The 20,143-nt window shown below is 36.5% G+C and overlaps 1 long non-coding RNA gene across 1 annotated transcript; it reads right to left on the bottom strand.

Annotated features, from left to right (window-relative positions):
* Positions 1 to 5,753: 5,753 nt before the first annotated feature.
* On the bottom strand, positions 5,754 to 19,401 carry LOC141410216 (uncharacterized). Its single transcript, XR_012434430.1, has 2 exons — positions 19,263 to 19,401; positions 5,754 to 6,197 (listed from the first exon to the last, which is right to left on the bottom strand). It is a non-coding gene; the product is annotated as an uncharacterized lncRNA (long non-coding RNA).
* Positions 19,402 to 20,143: the final 742 nt, after the last annotated feature.

The raw sequence follows: 20,143 nt of genomic DNA, 5'->3' as shown, positions 1-20,143 counted from the left end.
AGCTAACATCATGCTCAATAACTAAAGAAAGAATGCTTTCCTCCTACAATCAGGAAAACAGAAAGCATCTTCTCACTCACCACTTCTATTCAAAATGCTACTGGAGGTTTTAACCTCTTTTTCTATTGATTCCCTCTTTTTCTATTGATTAAGTTTCAGAAGGAATGGTACCAGCTCTTCTGTGTACCTCCAGTAGAATTCAGCTGTGAATCCGTCTGGTCCTGGACTTTTTTTGGTTGGTAGGCTATTAATTATTGCCTCAATTTCAGAGCCTACTATTGGTCTATTCAGCGATTCAACTTCTTCCTGGTTTAGTCTTGGGAAAGTATAAGTGTCCAGGAAATTATCCATTTCTTCCAGGTTTTCTAGTTTATTTGCATAGTGGTGTTTACAGTATTCTCTAATGGTAGTTTGTATTTCTGTGGGGTCGGTGGTGATATCCCCTTTATCATTTTTTATTGCATCTATTTGATTCTTCTCTCTTTTCTTCTTTATTAGTCTTGCTAGCAGTCTATCAATTTTGTTGATCTTTTCAAAAAAACAGCTCCTGGATTCATTGATATTTTGGAGGGTATTTGTGTCTCTATCTCCTTCAGTTCTGCTCTGATCTTAGTTATTTCTTGCCTTCTGCTAGCTTTTGAATGTGTTTGCTCTTGCTTCTCTAGTTCTTTTAATTGTGATGTTAGAGTGTCAATTTTAGATCTTTCCAGCTTTCTCTTGTGGGCATTTAGTGCTATAAATTTCCCTCTGCACACTGCTTTAAATGTGTCCCAGAGATTCTGGTCTGTTGTATCTTTGTTCTCATTGGTTTCAAAGAATATCTTTATTTCTGCCTTCATTTCGTTATGTACCCAGTAGTCATTCAGGAGCAGGTTGTTCAGTTTCCATGTAGTTGAGCGGTTTTGATTGAGTTTCTTAGTCCTGAGTTCTAGTTTGATTGCACTGTGGTCTGAGAGACAGTTTATTATAATTTCTGTTCTTGTACATTTGCTGAGGAGTGCTTTACTTCCAACTATGTGGTCAATTTTCGAATAAGTGCGATGTGATGCTGAGAAGAATGTATATTCTGTTGATTTGGGGTGGAGAGTTCTGTAGATGTCTATTAGGCCCACTTGGTGCAGAGTTGAGTTCAATTCCTGGATATCCTTGTTAACTTTCTGTCTTGTTGATCTGTCTAATGTTGACAATGGGATGTTGAAGTCTCCCATTATTATTGTATGGAAGTCTAAGTCTCTTTGTAAGTCTCTAAGGACTTGCTTTATGAATCTGGGTGCTCATGTATTGGGTGCATATATATTTAGGATAGTTAGCTCTTCCTCTTGAGTTGATCCCATTACCATTATGTAATGGCCTTCTTTGTCTCTTTTGATCTTTGATGGTTTAAAATCTGTTTTATCAGACATTAGGGTTGCAACCCCTGCTTTTTTTTGTTCTCCATTTGCTTGGTAGATCTTCCTCCATCCCTTTATTTTGAGTTTATGTATGTCTCTGCATGTGAGATGGGTCTCCTGAATACAGCAAACTGATGGGTCTTGATTCTTTATCCAATTTGCCAGTCTGTGTCTGTTAATTGGATCATTTAGTCCATTTACATTTAAGGTTAATATTGTTATGTGTGAAGTTGATCCTGTCATTGTGATATTAACTGGTTATTTTGCTCGTTAGTTGATGCAGTTTCCTCCTCGCCTCGATGGTCTTTACATTTTGGTATGTTTTTGCAATATCTGGTACCAGTTGTTCCTTTCCATGTTTAGTGTTTCCTTCAGCATCTCTTGTAGGGCAGGCCTGGTGGTGACAAAATCTTTAGGCATTTGCTTGTCTGTAAAGAAATGTTATTTCTCCTTCACTGATGAAACTTAGTTTGGCTTGATATGAAATTCTGGGTTGAAAATTCTTTTCTTTAAGAATGTTGAATATTGGCCCCCACTCTCTTCTGGCTTGGAGAGTTTCTGCCGAGAGATCTGCTGTTAGTCTGAGGGGCTTCCCTTTGTGGATAACCCGACCTTTCTCTCTGGCTGCCCTTAACATTTTTTCCTTCATTTCAACTTTGGTGAATCGGACAATTATGTGTCTTGGAGTTGCTCTTCTCAAGGAGTATCTTTGTGGCATTCTCTGTATTTCCTGAATTTGAATGTTGGCCTGCCTTACTAGGTTGGGGAATATCTCCGGGATGATATCCTGCAGAGTGTTTTCCAACTTGGTTTCATTTTCCCCCTCACTTTCAGGCACACCAATCAGATGTAGATTTGATCTTTTCACATAATCCCTTATTTCTTTGAAGGCTTTGTTCTTTTCTTTTTCCTTTTTTTCTCTAGACTTTTCTTCTCACTTCATTTCATTCATTTGATCTTCAATCATTGATACTCTTTCTTCCAGTTGATCGAGTTGGTTACTGAAGCTTGTGTATTTGTCACGTATTTCTCGTGTCATGGTTTTTATCTCTGCCAGTTTGTTTATGGCCTTCTCTGCATTGATTTTTCTAGTTATACATTCTTCCATTCTTTTTTCAAGATTTTTAGTTTCTTTGCGCTGGGTACATAATTCCTCCTTTAGCTCTGAGAAGTTTGATTGACTGAAGCCTTCTTCTCTCAACTTGTCAAAGTCATTCTCCGCCTAGCTTTGATCCATTCCTGGCGATGAGCTGCGTTCCTTTGCCGGGGGAGTTGTGCTCTAATTTTTTGAATTTTTTTGAATTTCCAGCTTTTCTGCCCTGCTTTTTCCCCATCTTTGTGGTTTTATCTGCCTTTGGTCTTTGATGCTGGTGACATAGTGATAGGGTTTTGGTGTGGGTGTCCTTTCTGTTTGTTAGTTTTCCTTCTAATAGTCAGGACCCTCTGCTGTAGGTCTGCTGGAGATTGCTTGAGGTCCACTCTAGACCCTGTTTCGCTGAGTATCAGCAGCGGAGGCTGCAGAAGATAGAATATTGCTGAACAGTGAGTGCTGCTTTCTGATTCTTGCTCTGGAAGCTTCGTCTCAGTGGTGTACCCCACCGTGTGAGGTGTGAGGTGTTGGTCTGTACCTAGTGGGGGATGTCCCCCAGTTAGGCTACTCAGGGGTCAGGGACCCACTTAACAGGCAGACTGTCCGTTCTCAGATCTCACCCTCCGTGTTGGGAGATCCACTGCTCTCTTCAAAGCTGTCAGACAGGGTCATTAACATCTGCAGAGGTTTCTGCTGTCTTTTTTTTTTTTTTTTTTTTTTTTGCTCTGCCCTGTCCCCAGAGGTGGAGTCTACAGAGACAGGCAGGCCTCCTTGAGCTGCGGTACGCTCCACCCAGTTCGAGCTTCCTGGAGGCTTTGTTTACCTACTTAAGTCTCAGCAATGGCGGGCGCCTCGCCCCTAGCCTTGCTGCTGCCTTGCAGTTATATCTCAGACAGCTGTGCTAGCAATGAGGGAGGCTCCGTGGGCATGGGACCCTCCTGGCCAGGTGTGGGATATAGTCTCCTGGTGTGCCGTTTGCTAAGACCCTTGGTAAAGCTCAGTATTAGGGTGGGAGTTACCCGATTTTCCAGGTGTTGTATGTCTCAGTTTCTAAAGGGATTCCCTTCGCCCTTGTGCTTCCCAGGTGAGGCAATGCCTCGCCCTGCTTCAGCTCTCACTGGTCCGGCTGCACTAGCTTACCAGCACTGATTGTCCAGCACTTCCCAGTGAGATGAACCCGGTACCTCAGTTGAAAATGCAGAAATCACATGTCTTCCGTCTCGCTCGCACTGGGAGATGGAGCCTGGAGCTGTTCCTATTCGGCCATCTTGCTTGCACCCAATGACCAGTATTCGAATTTTTGGAAGGACAAAGAGGGCAGTTACAGAGCCAGACTGGTAAAACATAGCTGGAGAGGGGACTGGACAAAAAATTAAAGACATTCAGAGCAAAAATGAAAGAAATTAGTAGGAGTTAATTTCAGGATGTGAGTGATGCAATAGAAAATTCCAACATTTTTGATTTTTCAATATTCTAGTCAATATGTGCATTGGAAAAATAATTTTTAAGTGGCTAAGAGGGTTAAACACCCGACTCTTAATTGAAAGAAAAAAGTGCACCTTGATTACAATCTCTGGCAAAGTTTCCAATGGAGAGGGGGCAAAAGTTAAGAAAAATAATAATAATAAGGGTTTTCAGTTGGTATGGGAGTGGAATGGATGTAGGGCTGGTATGATGATTGTCAGGTAGAAAAACCATCATATATTAATTCCAGCGAATGCTCAGAATTGGACTCCCCTACAAATTATCAAAGTGCCTGGCAGATAGTGGGTCCATGTAGAAGGCCGACAGTATTCCTTGTCTCTTTTTCTAGCCTTCAACCAACTGGCTGTGACCTCAACAGCTGCACTAGAAGCTGGAACTCTGCTGCCAATACACTAATCTTTGACAATTTTTGTTCTGCCTAGTCTTGTATATTATGGCTACTGAGAACATTGGTTCTTAACCATTTTTAAATTCATGGGTACATTTGCAACTCTGATAAAAAGTTATGAATAATTTCCTTAGGGAAGCATAATGCTTATTAACATACATATTTATATTATTTTTAAAGAGACCTCATGAATAGAATTCCTAAAATGCTTTCGTGTTGTCAAAATAATAAATTATATACGTGTGTGTGTGTGTGTGTGTGTGTGTGTGTGTGTTTGTGTATAGCACTAATCTGTGAGGGCTACTGTTCTAAATGTTTTCCATATATAAAATAATTTATTATTTTTGACAAACCTAAAGGGGAGTACTACAGTTATCCAAATTACCTATCAGAAAAAGAAAGCATAGAGTTGTTACATAACCTGGCCAATGTCTCACTGAATTTAAGCCAAGTCTATGTAATTAGAGAAACCATAGTCTTAAATAATATGATTTAGTCTTTAAGTATACTAAATGTTGCAATAAATACCCAGATGATCCAAATTTGGCCTAAAACTCCCAGGGGCTTGCTCGTTATCTACTGGAGAAGGTAGAATTTATGAAAAGGTCTATATTGAAATGAAGAATGTGAAATGTGGTAAAAGAGAGTTAGGAAATACTAAGGATGAACAAAGCAGTGATTAAACTTTTGCCATTAGGGGAAAAATTTCAATGTTTTAAAGAGTTATTGGGTGTCCATTACTGGCTTAGAGATAACAACCTGACAACTGCAGAAAATTGAGGCCCTCAGAGGATTGTTTTGACAAGAGTACAGTAAGAGTAAGGACAGCTTTCTAGGAGTAAGCACATCCTAGCAAAAAGAGTCAAGATGGAGAGGTGAAATAGACCTTGCAATAGTGCTCTGGGCATTAGAAGTTAGCCTTCTTATCATCAGCTGGCCAAATGCATTGGGAGTCAGCTTCCTTATCTCTGAGGTGGGAATGATGCATAACTGATGACCTTAAGGACCTGAATGTATAGGTTTATTGAGTTACTCTTAATTAAGAATTTAATGAAAGGAAATTACATGCATAAAAATTGGCTAAATACTGAGAAGAATGGAGAGAAGAATGAACATGGTTACTCTTTTTCAGGAGTTTAAAATCATATTGGAAGAGAAAGTACCTTAAAATGAACTGAAAAGATAAACATCATATGTGTATATGAAATGAACAGTATATATAGCTCCAGTGAAAAAGAAAATAATTGTCTCAAATCATCAATACTATAACATCTATTGTTGCTGTTATGATTGCTAAGAATGGTGAATTTAAATTAAAATATATTTCCTGGTTGAAGGAGTTGTTATAAAAGAAAAAAAATACAATTTCTGGAAAGGAGTTCACTCGTGGCAACATGGAAGAATGCAAAGCATTTTATTATTAAATTATTTAACATTTTCTACCTAATTGTAGAAATCTATAGAAGCCGGGAACACACATTTAAAAGGTGTGCAAGGGACACCATTCATTACACACCAGGAAAAAGTAGTTGGAACTTTATTAAAAATTGACTAATAGGCACTCTAGATAATTGAAATGACAGCGTATTTTGACAGCTGCAAGCAAAAATGTACTTGTTCAAAATAGTGAATGTAAATCTTTTTAATTTCCAGAAAGAAAAATGATGTACAGGTTTAACTTAATTCAGTCAGCTTATAAAGTGTAATAATAAAAGGTAACTAATTCTTCACTTGACTGGTGAAACCTCTGTTAATTGGAGGTCCTGCCAATCACTGCATATTAGGACTGGATGTGAAGGCCTCTGAAGGTCCTCAATTGGAAGAGATGACTTCCTCGAGGGTCCTGGAGGAAATGAAAATCACCACAGAAATTACCAAATATCCACAAAATAACCTTTATGAATACCTCTTAGTGTCAAATTTGGAGCTCACAAAATACACAAAACACTTAAAATCTCCAAACAAGTAGATTGAAATACAAACACATTCATCATCCACATGCAATGACACCCATAGGTATACTGTAAAGCTTAGAAGTGGGATCTTCAAAATAAAGAAAGAAATCACAGAAGTAAATTTCCTAATCGACAAAACGAGTTGAATCCCAGGTTAAGAATAATCCACATAACTTAAAAATGTACCAGTGTCCACTTGCTAGGACATGACTGCTTAATTTTATTACATTTAGTCCCATACAGGAAATCAAAAGGACAAACAAAAGCAGATGATGATCCACATCATGGCTTTTCAAACTGACATTGTATTTAGATTAAGGAAAGAGAAAGTAAAATGTAGGTGCCAGCCTCAGGATCCGAGCTTTGTTTTCTCCTATTTTATTTTATTTTATTTTAGATATGAGTTTTATTGGAGATTTTATTAGAGACACAACCAGCTGTGCATTTAAATATCACTTTCATAAGTTTTGACTATCCTTTCAGTAAGAGAGCACAACAACTGAACCTACCCAAAAAGTGAAAGCAGTCCAAGAATGGGATGTGATTATACATTCTTAGATTTATCTTCAGTCTTTGTGGGAAAGTTTGCTATAAAATGCATTTGTTTAAAATGTTACAGAACATAGAATTCTCAGGAACAATTTAAGCGCCATAAATGTTTCCTTCAAATTGAATCAAAACAGGCTGAGAATCATATTACATTGGGTGGGAATCCAATGTTTAGTTTTAGAAAAAAAGAATTTCAGAAATTCGAGCACTGCCATTATTTACAGCAGCCAGGATCTCTGCCACACAATAAAACCTTGATTTTTCTTTACTCCGAACTCATTGACAGTGAACTTTTCACTTGCCAACCACACAGTGAGGTAGAAGGCTAAAAAGGTACATGCTTTAGATCGTCTGAATAGTTTTGTTTGTTTGTTTGCAGGCAAATCTATCCCTTTACTTAAGCCATAATCTTGACCTTAATGATGAAACTCTTCCATTAGTCAAATTTCTCAGGTCTATTTTAATCACAAGATAATCATTTTTTTGTTCGTAGTTAAAAGTCTACATTGCATATGTCTAATATCTTATGTATAAACAAGAACCATAAATTATTGACTGGTTAATATGGTCCATGAATGAATTCATTGTTCTCAAAGCAGACAGATTTTATTTTTAAGAGAAAGAGAACCAATTTAAATCCTTAATGTCTGTGAGGTTTTATACAGAAAAAATGCTTTTAAATGTTAATAACAACTAATAGGAATGTGTATTAAGTTAACTTTGCCCTGGTGAAAGTGCACTCCATTCAGAATTTTTTAATAACACAAATAATTATGTTAATATACTGAATAATATTAAAATATTTAGCCATATATATTTATTTAGCTACATATATATTAAATGAATATTTATCTGTTATATTTAATAATATAACTTACTTCTAAAAAATTCAAAAGCTAATATTGGTTTACAATATAATAATGCAAATTATAAACATTCGGGAAACTAGGATCAAAGATTAGATGTAGATATGCATAAATATGATACATAAAGATGAGCTAAGGAATTTAATTGATTCAGAAGTCAATATGAAAATCCCAGCACAAAAAAAAAAAAATGAGTGCTGCTTCCAATTCAAGATGGTAGTAAAGATTTACAAGACAAATTAATGCCTGGAATGGGGGAAACAGTGGTATTACTTAATTTGATAGTGTGTTTAATATGTAGAATGAGAAAAGTAGATGGATTTGCATTGATTGCTCGACATAAAATATAACACAATTTGAGAATTTTAGCAAAAGTGGGAGACATTCTTCTAGCACAATCCGTAGAAATACTCAAAGTTCAGAATAGGTGAACTCAAACTCTGAACCCAAAGTTCAGAGTGAGTGAATGACAATTATCTTGATTATTGGGAATAATGTTGGCTCTTCATAATTATTATCTCTACTAAAATAAACCGCTGGATGAGCCATTCTTTGTTCTTTCTATTCTCTTACTCACTTTTCACAACCAATACATAGAAACAGATCACAGTGGTATTTAAAGCTAGACCTAGAAAACAAATCTTTGGAAATAATAGCAGATCTGCCTACAGAGGTTTAGAATTAGGGTGCCTTAAAGAGAACCTGTAAAAGATTGATGTAGTTTTAGAACTCTGCAACAAAGAAAAACAAAACAAACCAAAAGTAATTGTCCCCAAGGAAAAAAAAAATACTAGCATAAAGTTCTTTGTTATGCTTTTATTTTTAAGCAAATAATTATTGAGTGTTTTCTATATGCCAGATATTGGTCTAAATGTTGTATATGTAACTTGTAACAATCCTGTATGGAAGGGTCTATTATTTGTGTTTAACACATAATTGACACCAAAAGATCAAGTAACTTTCACCAAGTCCTATAACTTACCAGTGACAGAGTCAGAATTTGAACCAGACAGACTTGGTTCCGGAACAGAAACACTTAACTCCTGCTCTGTGTTGCTTACCATTTGTGAGACTGGAGGAGAGACAAGTCCAAGCCTGCCAGTCTGCCTTTCACTCTCACTGACTGCATTTTCTAAAACTGAATTATGCAGACAATACCCCCTTAACAAACTGCAAATCACTTTTAATCTTTTTTTATAGGGAAGAAAATTATTAGCAAATCAACCTTAAACTTTTCAGGACCACCTAGCCTAGTCTTTTTTTCAGATATAAATGACTAAGTAAGAATCATTAGCTATTAAGTGGGGGGAAAAAAACACACAGACACGAAAGATAAAAATGAAAAGAAATAGATCCAATGAATGATCCCACAGAGAAATGATTATTTAATGTAAGAAGAACAAAATGAAAATAAAATTTTCCTGAATTATCAGAAAAATTCAAGAGAATGTTTTATCCATAGAATGAATAGATGTGTCTATGGAAAAGGAACAAACTGCAGAACAGATAAGGAGATGGTGACAGAAATTTAAAATGTGACTGCTAAAATTTTTTAAGTCAGTAGGAGGCTGAAAAATATAACAGAATTTCAGAAGAATAAATATGTAATCTGGAAGAAAAAATTGTAGAGATTATCTTAGAATAGAGAAAAAGACAAATTTATAATTTCGTAAGTGATAAAAAAATGAAAGGAAATGGATCAGGGAAGAAACAATTATAAATATGCAACATCCACTTATTATGGAATCCAGGAAAATTAATTGACCCCATCCCTACAAAAATGTTTATTACTAGAATGAAAAGCTCAACACTTACAGAGTGAGATGAATGAATATAAAGTTCACACTTAGTCATTAAGTTGTTAAAATTTAACAATTGTAAAAATCTAGTTAAAAATTTGCCAGAGGTGGAAAACAAAAATAAACTAAAGAATATACACTCAAACAGGTCATCCCCAAAATAAAGATAACTATGAGCTTTAAGTTGGCTTTAGGAATGCAAGATATCAAAACAGGTTGAAGCAAGGCATTCAAAGGCTTGGAGAAAATGATTGTGAAGATAGATTTGTAGACCTATTTAACCCATTAATGAATAATGAGAACAAAATAATACATTTTTATATACACAGAAAATAAATGTTGGCATCTATATACTATTTAAGGAAAACATACTCCAATATATACTACAGCATATTGAACAAATAGCCTAAGAGAAAAAGATATGAAGTATTTGAAACAACAATCTTAACTCATTATTTCAATGAAGAGACATCTGAAGAGGACAGCTGTGCATGGTCTGAGAATATAATCTTGTTTAAACTACAACAGGAAGTTGGAAGTTTCCATGAATAATAAATACCTTTAATGAGAAAATGAAGTAAAATCAGGAGTCCAGCTCTTGCATCATTTCCTTCAACAATGAAAAAGGACAAAATTGCAAATTAAATCTAAGAAAAATAAAACAATAACAAAACCAGCTATGATCTTAGTAGAAAACAAAATATTTTGAAAAATCAAAAGGATCATGCATCTGACATTGATGCTCTGAAAATTCCCCTTTGAAGAGCAAAGTTTAAGGATATAGATTATAGTTTCCTGAGGCCTCCCTAGGCATGTGGAACTGTGAGTCAATTAAACGTTTCTTTATAAATTACCCAGTCTCTGGTATGTCCTTATAGCAGCATGAGAATGGACTAATACAGTAAATCAGTACTTCAGACAGTGTGGTGCTGCTACAAAGATACCTGAAAATGTGGAAGCCACTTTGGAACTGGGCAACAGGCAGAAATTTGAACAGTTTGGAGGGCTCAGAAGAAGACAGGATGATGTGGGAAAGTTTGGAACTTCCCAGAGACTTATTGAATGACTTTGACCAAATTGCTGATTGTGACAATGGACAATGAAGTCCAGGCAGAGGTGGTCAGATGGAGCTGTGGAATTTGTTGGAAACTGAAGAAAAGGTCACTCTTGCTATGCAAAGAGACTGGCAATGTTTTAGCAAAGAGACTGGCAGCATTTTGCTCTTGCCCTAGAGATCTGTGGAACTTTGAACTTCAGAGGGATGATTTAAAGTATCTGGCAGAAAAAAGTGTCTAAGTAGTGAAGCATTCAAGAGGAAGCAGAGCATAGCACTTTGGAAAATGTGTAGCCTGATGATGCAATAGAAAAGAAAAACCCATTTTCTGAGGAGAAACAGGAGAAATTAAAGCCTACTGCAAAAATTTGCGTAAGTAACAAGGAGCCAAATGTTTATCATCAAGAAAATGCAGAAAATGTCTCCAGAGTTTGTCAGAGACCTTCATGGCAGCCCCTTCCATCACAGGCCTGGAGGGCTAGGAAGGAAAAATGGGTCCCTGGGTTGGGTAGAGAACTTCTGCTATGGGCAGGGACTTTCTCCTTTGCTCAGAACTCATTCTCTCTCCTGCCTCATTCTCTCTCCTGCCACCCTGTAAAGAGGTGCCTTGATCACAATGACTGTAAGTTTCCTGAGGCCTCCCAGCCATGTGGAACTGTGAGTCAATTAAACCTCTTTCTTTATATATTACCCAGTCTCTGGTATGTCCTTATAGCAGAGTGAACATGGACTAATACACTGACTCAGCTTATCTTAGTATACATTTTTATTCTCAAGCAGGATGTGTCCTTATGGTGGCAAAATGGTCAACAACTTCAAACTTTTGTTCAACCACTAAGCAGCCCTAAATTCCAGTAGTTCCTTAATAATCCAGTAGTTCTATAAATATTCTCAACACTGCCTCTTCTTGACTTGGTAGAAATAACAGCTAACATGTATTAATTATTTACTATTTGCTTGATATAGTTCTATGTCTTAGGGACCATAATACAGGCCTGTATTGCTAGTGAGTGTTGGTGCTGAGATTTGAACACATGCTTAAATTTACTCTAAATTTAGTGATTTTAACCAATATTCCATATACTTATGTTTCAAACAATTACTGTAATCTGTTGACCAGACTTGGTTCAAATGTCCACCTCAGTGGTGAGGTCAGCACTATTGAACCATATGGACTAAGAGTGGAGCAGGATGGTTTTTCCAAAATTGCTAGGCTGATTAAAAAGTACTTCACACTAGCTTCGAAGAAAGATAGAAGAAAGAAATAGAGGAAAAGTATGATGCTATAAAAAGAGACTAATAAATAAGAGATACCAAAACAGAGAGAGAGAGAGAGAGAGAGAGAGAGAGAGAGAGAGAGGAGAGAAAAACAGGTAGATAAGTCTGGTTTTCAAAAGGCCTTTGGCTTTTTGATTCCAGACCTGATGGACAGGGATCCCCTTCTGACTTTATTTCGGTAAAATAATAGATCCCCTTGTTATCTAGTATTATTTTTCTTTAGCTTATGCTAGTTGAATGAGTTTCTGGGTTTTACAGCCAGAGTGTTGATTACGTTATTATAAAATGTTCCTGGCCTTTATAAATTTGTAAGTCATATGCCTTTTTTGCATAGTATATAAGATCTGATATTTGCATATGTGTTTCGAGACTTCAGTAATAAAAATTTAAAAATGAAAGGAAACAATAAAATAGGCTATCCCTATGTAATAAGACAAAAGTTATTCTTAATTCTTTATTTTCTAAAGCAATTTTTTGATTTATCATTTTCTAAATCATTTTGTGTCTTTTATGCTCTGAAAAAAAAATAACAAAATGTTTTGCTAATGACTTTGCATATTTATAAGAGCCTAGTACCATTGGTAATGCTCATTTACCATACCGTGGGCCAGGGCGATGTGTGCCGGCAAAGTCCCCCAAGAAAATATTGCAAATATATGCCATCATAAAATGAACAAGGCAAGAGAATGTGGGTGACTCTTTATAAGCCGATACCAATACAAGGAAAAAATGGGCACATCATGCCTATCCGTAAGTAAAAAACAAAACATGTCACTTTGATATATAAAATAACAGTGTATGACAATAAGCTGTCTTGCGTTTTTCAGCATTTGAACTGGAGAGCTATATACAACTATCCTGAAATCCAACTCTCACTTATTTGCTAAGAGATCTTGTACAAGTTGCTTTGGGTTTTTTTTTTTACATCTTACTTCTTTCCATCCATGAAAGTAGATCTTTAGGATTGTCATGAAGATTAAGGAAGATAAAACATATAGGATATACATCCTTCGTTTAGGATAAGCTCTTAGACATTTTGTTGTTCTAATTTTCATGAGATGGAGTAAAAGGATAAGTGCAACTTATTCATATTCAATCCTTAATAGAAAAATTTTCCAACATTAACCTATGTCAGGTAATTTTGCAACATATATGATTTTATATACCAAACAAAAGACAAAAATAATGTTTTGTGTTATGTGTCACTTTCATTGTGAACTCCAGGTTTAAAATTACACCAAGATATAGACAGAGGCATGAGATGTGAAGATGGAAGTCAGTCAAGAACCTAAAGGAAAAAAGACAGGGAGATTCTGAATAAGTTCATGTGAAGATGCCCTCCTTTAGAAGAAAAGTGCCGTGCTTTTAGTTACATGGCAAATTTGACCTTTAAATTTGCTAATGCAAAGGGAAACTCTAAATATTTATCTTATAGATGCATTTTATTTGCTATCTTCTTTGACTATGTTTGTGCAATCTACCATACTTTATCACTTGGATTATCTTATTATCTCCTTAACAAATTCCTCCATACCCATTCTTAGTCCTTCTAAGTCCTTCTCTATATCTGCAGTGATCTCAAAATGGAAATATGTCATTTCCCCAGCTTAAAATGCATTTCTTTAAGAGTACAAAACACTCACTAACATAAAGTCTCTGTATTATTTGGTCCCTACTCCACTGCTTCTGTTTTCTTTCTTTATATAATATGTTCCTTCACCTTAAAGGATATGTACTCTATGCCTCTCAGTCCCAAGGGTTTTGTGCACCAAATGAACATTGCTTATTTCTGAGCCCACGTTTAATTAGAACAACTTAATCATATTTCCAATAGATCTTCATTCCCAAGAAGTCAGGCACGGTCTCTGAGGACACTCAGATCATCTTTGGTTTTCTTTTTTTTTTTTTCTCTCTGTGACATTGAGGCCTCTTAGACAAATTAAATATACAAGATAGAACTACAAAGATCTAAAAAGCTTGATCAAGGATTCAGCGTTACCCACATAATTATTTAATATTGAATCATCCCCATTTCTAGATATAAAATGAAAATGAGAAAACTTTCAGAAAAAATAAAATAGTGAAATATTTATTTTTAAAGTGCCTAATATAATATATCCAGGGATGTAAGTAGAAAATTAAACTCTAATACTGGTAGCATGAAGGCAAGTACAAAGCACAGTAGAACATCTATAAGGAAAACGAATTAAAGTGAGTGGCAATCTGACTACACATCTGGTGAAGGTGGAATTTTGAAAGAAGTGGAGTTTACACAGCATTGGCTCATTATATAGCTCAGAGTGTAATATCTGAAATGCAAATTTTGAATAACTCAGATATGTGGCCAAAATTAAAATAAGCATATTTCTCCTTTGAAAGGCACAGCTGTGGTATTTAAAGATGAGTTATAGATCTTGTGTTCCAAAGTATATGAGAATTACAGCCAACACAGCTTCAAAACATAAACTGGATATAAATAAAAGGAAAAAATCAAGCACTTATTCTGCTTTTCTTATATGATCTGTAGAATTGGGTGACCAAAGAGTAGATGAAGGAATGTGGCTTCTTACAGAGATATTTCAATGAACAGATAAGAAAAGAATGACAGACAGAATATAGTATCAACATTTTGCAAATCCTAAGGAATCAAAAAGATCCAAGTACTGAACTTTAAGGTCTTCTAAGTTTATCAAAAGTGACAATTTGTTATTGAATCCCTCCTATGACTTGTCATGAGGGGCACACATCAAGTAGGAAGTAAATTTACCTAAAAAATAACATAAATAGAAAATAAAGCTAGCCTGGGTTTGATTAAGTCTCTAGATATAACTCCTAATTATCATAAAATGCTGAGGTACGTGTTAAGCTGTATAGGAACGCAATCAGCAAGATTCAGCCTGCGAAAAATGACAGGACAAATGACTCTGGCTCTTTCACAAACAGATTTCAGAAAAGACAGGTGATACAGAGGGATCTTATAAATTTAAATATACTTTTAAAAATAACAAGCAAAACTAAACATCAGTGTCTATGGAAGCACATTTGGACAATAAAATAAGGAGGTAGTTAAAAGTCAGGAGAGCACCTCTTAGTGGAAAGAAAAGAACTGATTGAAGAAGCAGACAGCACTCTCCTGAGGAAGCTGGAGAGGTTTACTTCCTGACATAAGTGAGACTTACAAGAATGTATACTTTTTGGTAATTTAGTAACCTACACATTTGTTTTATGAAGCTTTCTATATTATTTAACAGTAAGAATTATTAAAAAGCAAATCAAACAAAACAAAACAAATTTTGGAGCCAAAGATAGATAGAGGAAACAGGTTAAATTACTTTAATAAATTCTGGAATTTGAGATCAAATCATAGAGTAAGATAATCCTTTTATTAGCAAATTCCTGAGTAAGTTCTCCTTAATAATCTATTTTGTTCTAAGAATCTAAGTTGGTTTGAGAGATATAGCATGACCCTAATACTTGTGTTAATGTTGAATTACTTTGTACTTTCAATTTTGTTTATTCCTTTAATTGAAATGATTATTCATTAATTTAATTTTTAAAATTTGGGAAAGCTCACTGGGATAGCTGCTGGTAAAAGAGATTAAAATGAAATATAGATAGATAAGCTATTAAGATTTTTAAAAATATATTTAACCTATCTTCACTGAATGTTATGAGAATTATCTCCAGATTTAATAAAGTATCTTAAGCTCTTTATAGGAAATCATAATAGAAATGCCTTGTGAGCCATAACACTAACAACCTTAATATATCCTGTTACTCAAATAAAACCATAGCCAGGTAACCAAAACTGCTGGATTTGTTTACATCAGGAAAACTGAGATAAATACAAATCCAAGGGAAACAGTAGAAAAGAATCAGAGGATGAAAATGTACCCCTTTAAATGTCATAGTAGTGCAGAAAAGCTGAGGGTGATTATGTGTGTTAAATAGCACTAATATTCATCTAAATGTTTTCCACCTACTTGCATCGCTTAAGACACAAATGATCCCAAACATAGCTCCTCCATTCAGTAAAATGTTTATATAACAACTTCCAACTTAATATTTTATATCAAAATTAAAAATAAAATATGCTATCTTTTGAACAGTTTTAATGAACAAAAACTGCCTTCATGTAGAAAATACTACATATTTAAAAATCATTCTGCCAGGCGCAGTGGGTCATGCCTGCAATCCTAGCACTTCAGAAGCTGAAGTGGGCAGATCACTTGAGCCCAAGAGTTCAAGGTCAGCCTGGGAAAAATGGAGAAATCTCAACTCTGCAAAAAAAATAAAGAAATAAATACAAGAATTAGCCAGGCATGGGGCCGCACACAGGTAGTCCCAGCTGCTTGAGAGGCTGAAGTGGAGGCTGCAGTGAGCCATGATTGCACCACCACACTAAAAAAAATAATAATAATTCTGTGAAATCTAATAAATACTTATTTTTCTAGTTTCATCCTGAAAATTATTTTAACTGGTTAACTCTTAAAAATATGCTATAGCCATACTTGGACAAAACACTCCATAAACACGTATTTGTTAAACATAAGCCCAATGACTCCTAAGCCAGAAAAATGTATTTTCTAAGAGGAGTTTCTCAAAACAAGCTTAGAGAAAGAGAGAAGGAAGTTGGATTATAATATCCCTGGGTCCCCAGTTCAGAGAGCTGTATCTTTCGGAATATGGCAGCTCGTATCACACATCAGATGGTGAAGGACTTCATAGACCTTTCAGGCCAAGTACTGCTATGGGCATGTAGGCTGCAGTTTTATAAACAGAGGTCCTCCATGACCCTCAGTCTCACTGAGACCTTCAGAAAACAGGCTAGTTTTTTTTTTTTTTTTCTTTTTTTTTTTTTTTCTTTTTAAATTTGGTTCTTGGAAGGAAGGACCTGCAACAGCCAACATTTCAGAGGAAGCATTCCGAGTTCCTTGGCAGTTCCCTGCCCTTTCTCAGCCTTCCTCCATCTGGAGAACTCCTTTCTCCCTTAGCTCCTGCATTTAAGAAACTGACATGTTGTAGGATGATAAAATTTCTCAGACTAGAGAAAAACACATTGGTGAACTACATCAAATGAATCACCGCATATCTTGAAAAATTGTCCTTGAAATCATGGTATTAAAAACTAGATCATAGCTGACAAGTCTTAAGAGAGAAGAATGTACTAAAGAGAAAAATCAAGACACTGGTTGTGAAGCACTTTGTAGTTTCTCCTCATCATTTTACTTAAAATAAAAAGTAATTATTATTTATATTAATAAAAATATTATCATTAATATTGATACAAAAGTAGATGAATATTGTATCCTAGAAAATGATTTTGAGATAAAGTTGTAGAGGCCTTACTTATTAGAGCCATTCATTAACTGTATTTATAGCTGACGGCAGGTGAAGGCATTTAATAGCTTTGGATTTTGGGGGACAAGTATGCCTTTCATTTGCTCATTGCTTCATTTCCCACCTTTCACTCTGCTAAGTATTTTAGGAGAATATTTTTTTCAAGCTTCTTTGCCATCTGGGTTTTGACTAGTTTTGAAGTGGGAGCACTGCAGGAATACTGGAGTGTGGGAAGTATTTTTCTTTCTTGTTCTGCCTCACAGTATATCGAAGAGGATGTACCTCCCATATGGTTCCAGATCCTACCAGGCAGCCCAGCCATATGTCCTGGCTTCCAAATTCTGTCCATTCTATTTCCTTCCACTCTTCCTTTAACCCTTGGGTTTTCCTAGCTTCCTACTGTTGCTAATCTGGGTTGTCTAATTGCTTCAAATTGTCTAACTGAATTCTCAGTTCTTTCTTCACCTGTGTATCAAATTTAGACAAATTTACCCGTATGAAATTATCTTTACTTGGAAAATCTAGCGTGCTTTCCGTTTTCTGAGCAGAACCAAAGGGATTCAGGACGTGTTGAAAGAACATGTGCTGTCTGCATTTAATGAGAAGAGGTCCAAACTTGCACAGCTGTCAGACTGCTTTTGAATCATTCAGCTTATTTCCTCTTCCAGTCCTCACAGTCCTGATGCAGATCTGTGTCAGCATGACCACAGCACTTTGCTTGGGGAGAAGGAAACAATGAAGGGTGCATATCCCAAGGGAATGCTACTGTCCATGGCAGCTGTGCATTGTTTGCACTCACACATAAACCATGATGGAAGACAGAATCCAGGCACAGAAAAAAGTTTGATGGAGGAAGGTCAAAGCCCTATAAATATTCCATGATGAAAAGAAAAAAGAACAATACATATATTTAATTGCAAAAGAATTCCATATATGATGAAATTGTATGATGGTAATGTATTACTAAAAATAGAGGCACTCCACAGAGCACCAGAAACATGCAGCAATATAGAGTTGCCCAGATTCAAGTCCTGGTTTTGTTCTTCCCTTCTTGTATGAACACTGGCAGCCAGAAAATAGCATTGGACCTCAATCTCCTCATATGTGGACCAGGAATAATAGTAATTCCTTACAAGGATGCCCTGTTAGTTAATAGTCACATCAACTCGACAGGTGTGCAGTGTTACTTTTGTTTTAAAAACAAGGCAGTGATGGCTGGGCACGGTGGCTCACGTCTGTAATCCCAGCACCCTGGGAGGCCAAGGTGGGTGGATTGCTTGAGGCCAGAAGTTTGATACCAGCCTGGGCAACATAGCAAAACTGCATCTTTACAAAAAATACAAAAATTAGCTAGGAGTAGTGGCTGGAGCTTGTGATGCCTGCTACTTAAGAGGCTGAGGGGGGAAGACGGCTTGAGCCTAGGAGTTGGAGGCTGCAGCAAGCTGAGATCTTGCCACTGTACTCCAAACTGGGTGACAGAGCAAGAAGCTGTCTGCCTGTCTGTCTGTCTCTCTCTCTCTCTCTCTCTCTCTCCCACACACACACACACACACACACACAAACACAGCACGCAGTAAATTTTCTCAGTGGACAAATAATCACGTTTATTGCCTCTGCCAGCCTTTCTGTGAGAACAGAGTAGGTATCCGAGCAAGTTAATGAGATTTGGAATATACAAAAGTAGCCTCGGAGCCACTGGGGTTATCAAGCTAAATAAGATGACAGGAGGGTGTTGAAGGACCCCAGGAGATCAGCAACATGGGAGAAAGCTGTGGCAGAGAAATGACTGAAAGAAAAACCAGTGGTGAAGTAGCGGGAGACTTCAGAGGAGGGAAATCCATCTGATTTAAGATTTTTTGCTTTGCCCTTGTCATTCCGGTCCCTTTTAACTTCTATAGGGATGGCACCAGGTTCAAGAGGCCAAAGAAGAGAAGTGGAGCCAGCAAAAGAGACATATGGCTTTACTGGGGGTTTCATACAGGGAAGAGAGTCCAGTGGCAGGGGGCTGGGCAGAAGAACCTGAATCGCTTGCAAAAATCATGCAGTTTATATAGCATTTTCACTTACCATCCTCCCCCGAAGAACCTCCACCTGGCAACCTTCATTTAATCCACAACGAAGGGACTCAGTATGTTCAGTATGCTGTATGCTCTGTATTCCAGGAGCCAGGGGTTCAGGCTTCAGATGTTCCACATAGATAAGGAATGAGTCTCCGGGTTGGCCACTGCTGGATTCTTTAGCTCAGAATTCCGAACACATATTTGTCTGCCACACAGGGTCATTCTCAGGATATGATTTAAGTTATTGTTGTCAGGTGCATTTACCATACAGCTCCCCACCCCAGCAAACCTACAAACAAAGGCTCAATGTGGGTAGTTTGAGAAAAAGTTAAGGAAGGAGAACTGGCACTTAGAACAAGAAATGACCAAGAAAACTTAAGGTCTTTCCTCTCCCTAGGAAATTTGCAGAGATATTGGTGAGGACCTCAGGCTGCCCTGAATGGGGTTGATTCCAACTTATTTAACTCTCAAAGGATCATGAATCTCAGTGCATATACAGAGCAAATAATATATGGGAGAGCACATGACAAACTATGAAGCATGAGACAAATCTCATTTATTGCTTGCATGTTCTTCTCAAGTAACACGTAATGGTGATTCTGACAGCTTTCATTTATTCAAACCTTGCATTATGGAAGTGTTTCAATTTTTGAGTAATCATCAGGCTCTTGTCCTGTATTCCTGTATAACTACTTTAACACATAGGAAATAATAAGTCTGTACACTTCCCACGTTCTTAGTTCTTAAAATACTAATCAAATAAAAACACATGTAGGACACAGATGGTGCCAGTCGAGGCTTCAGTCACAGTTTCTACCATGATAGTTAATTGTGTTCCGAGTTTGACTAAGAGCCACTCAATAAGCATTGTTCAAATGTCATTTTCAA

Source organism: Macaca fascicularis, chromosome 4 (genome assembly GCF_037993035.2).
Source record: "Macaca fascicularis isolate 582-1 chromosome 4, T2T-MFA8v1.1".
NCBI lineage: Eukaryota > Metazoa > Chordata > Mammalia > Primates > Cercopithecidae > Macaca > Macaca fascicularis.
The sequence above is the reverse complement of the archived record's forward strand: the minus strand, read 5'-3'. Positions and strand labels throughout refer to the sequence as shown.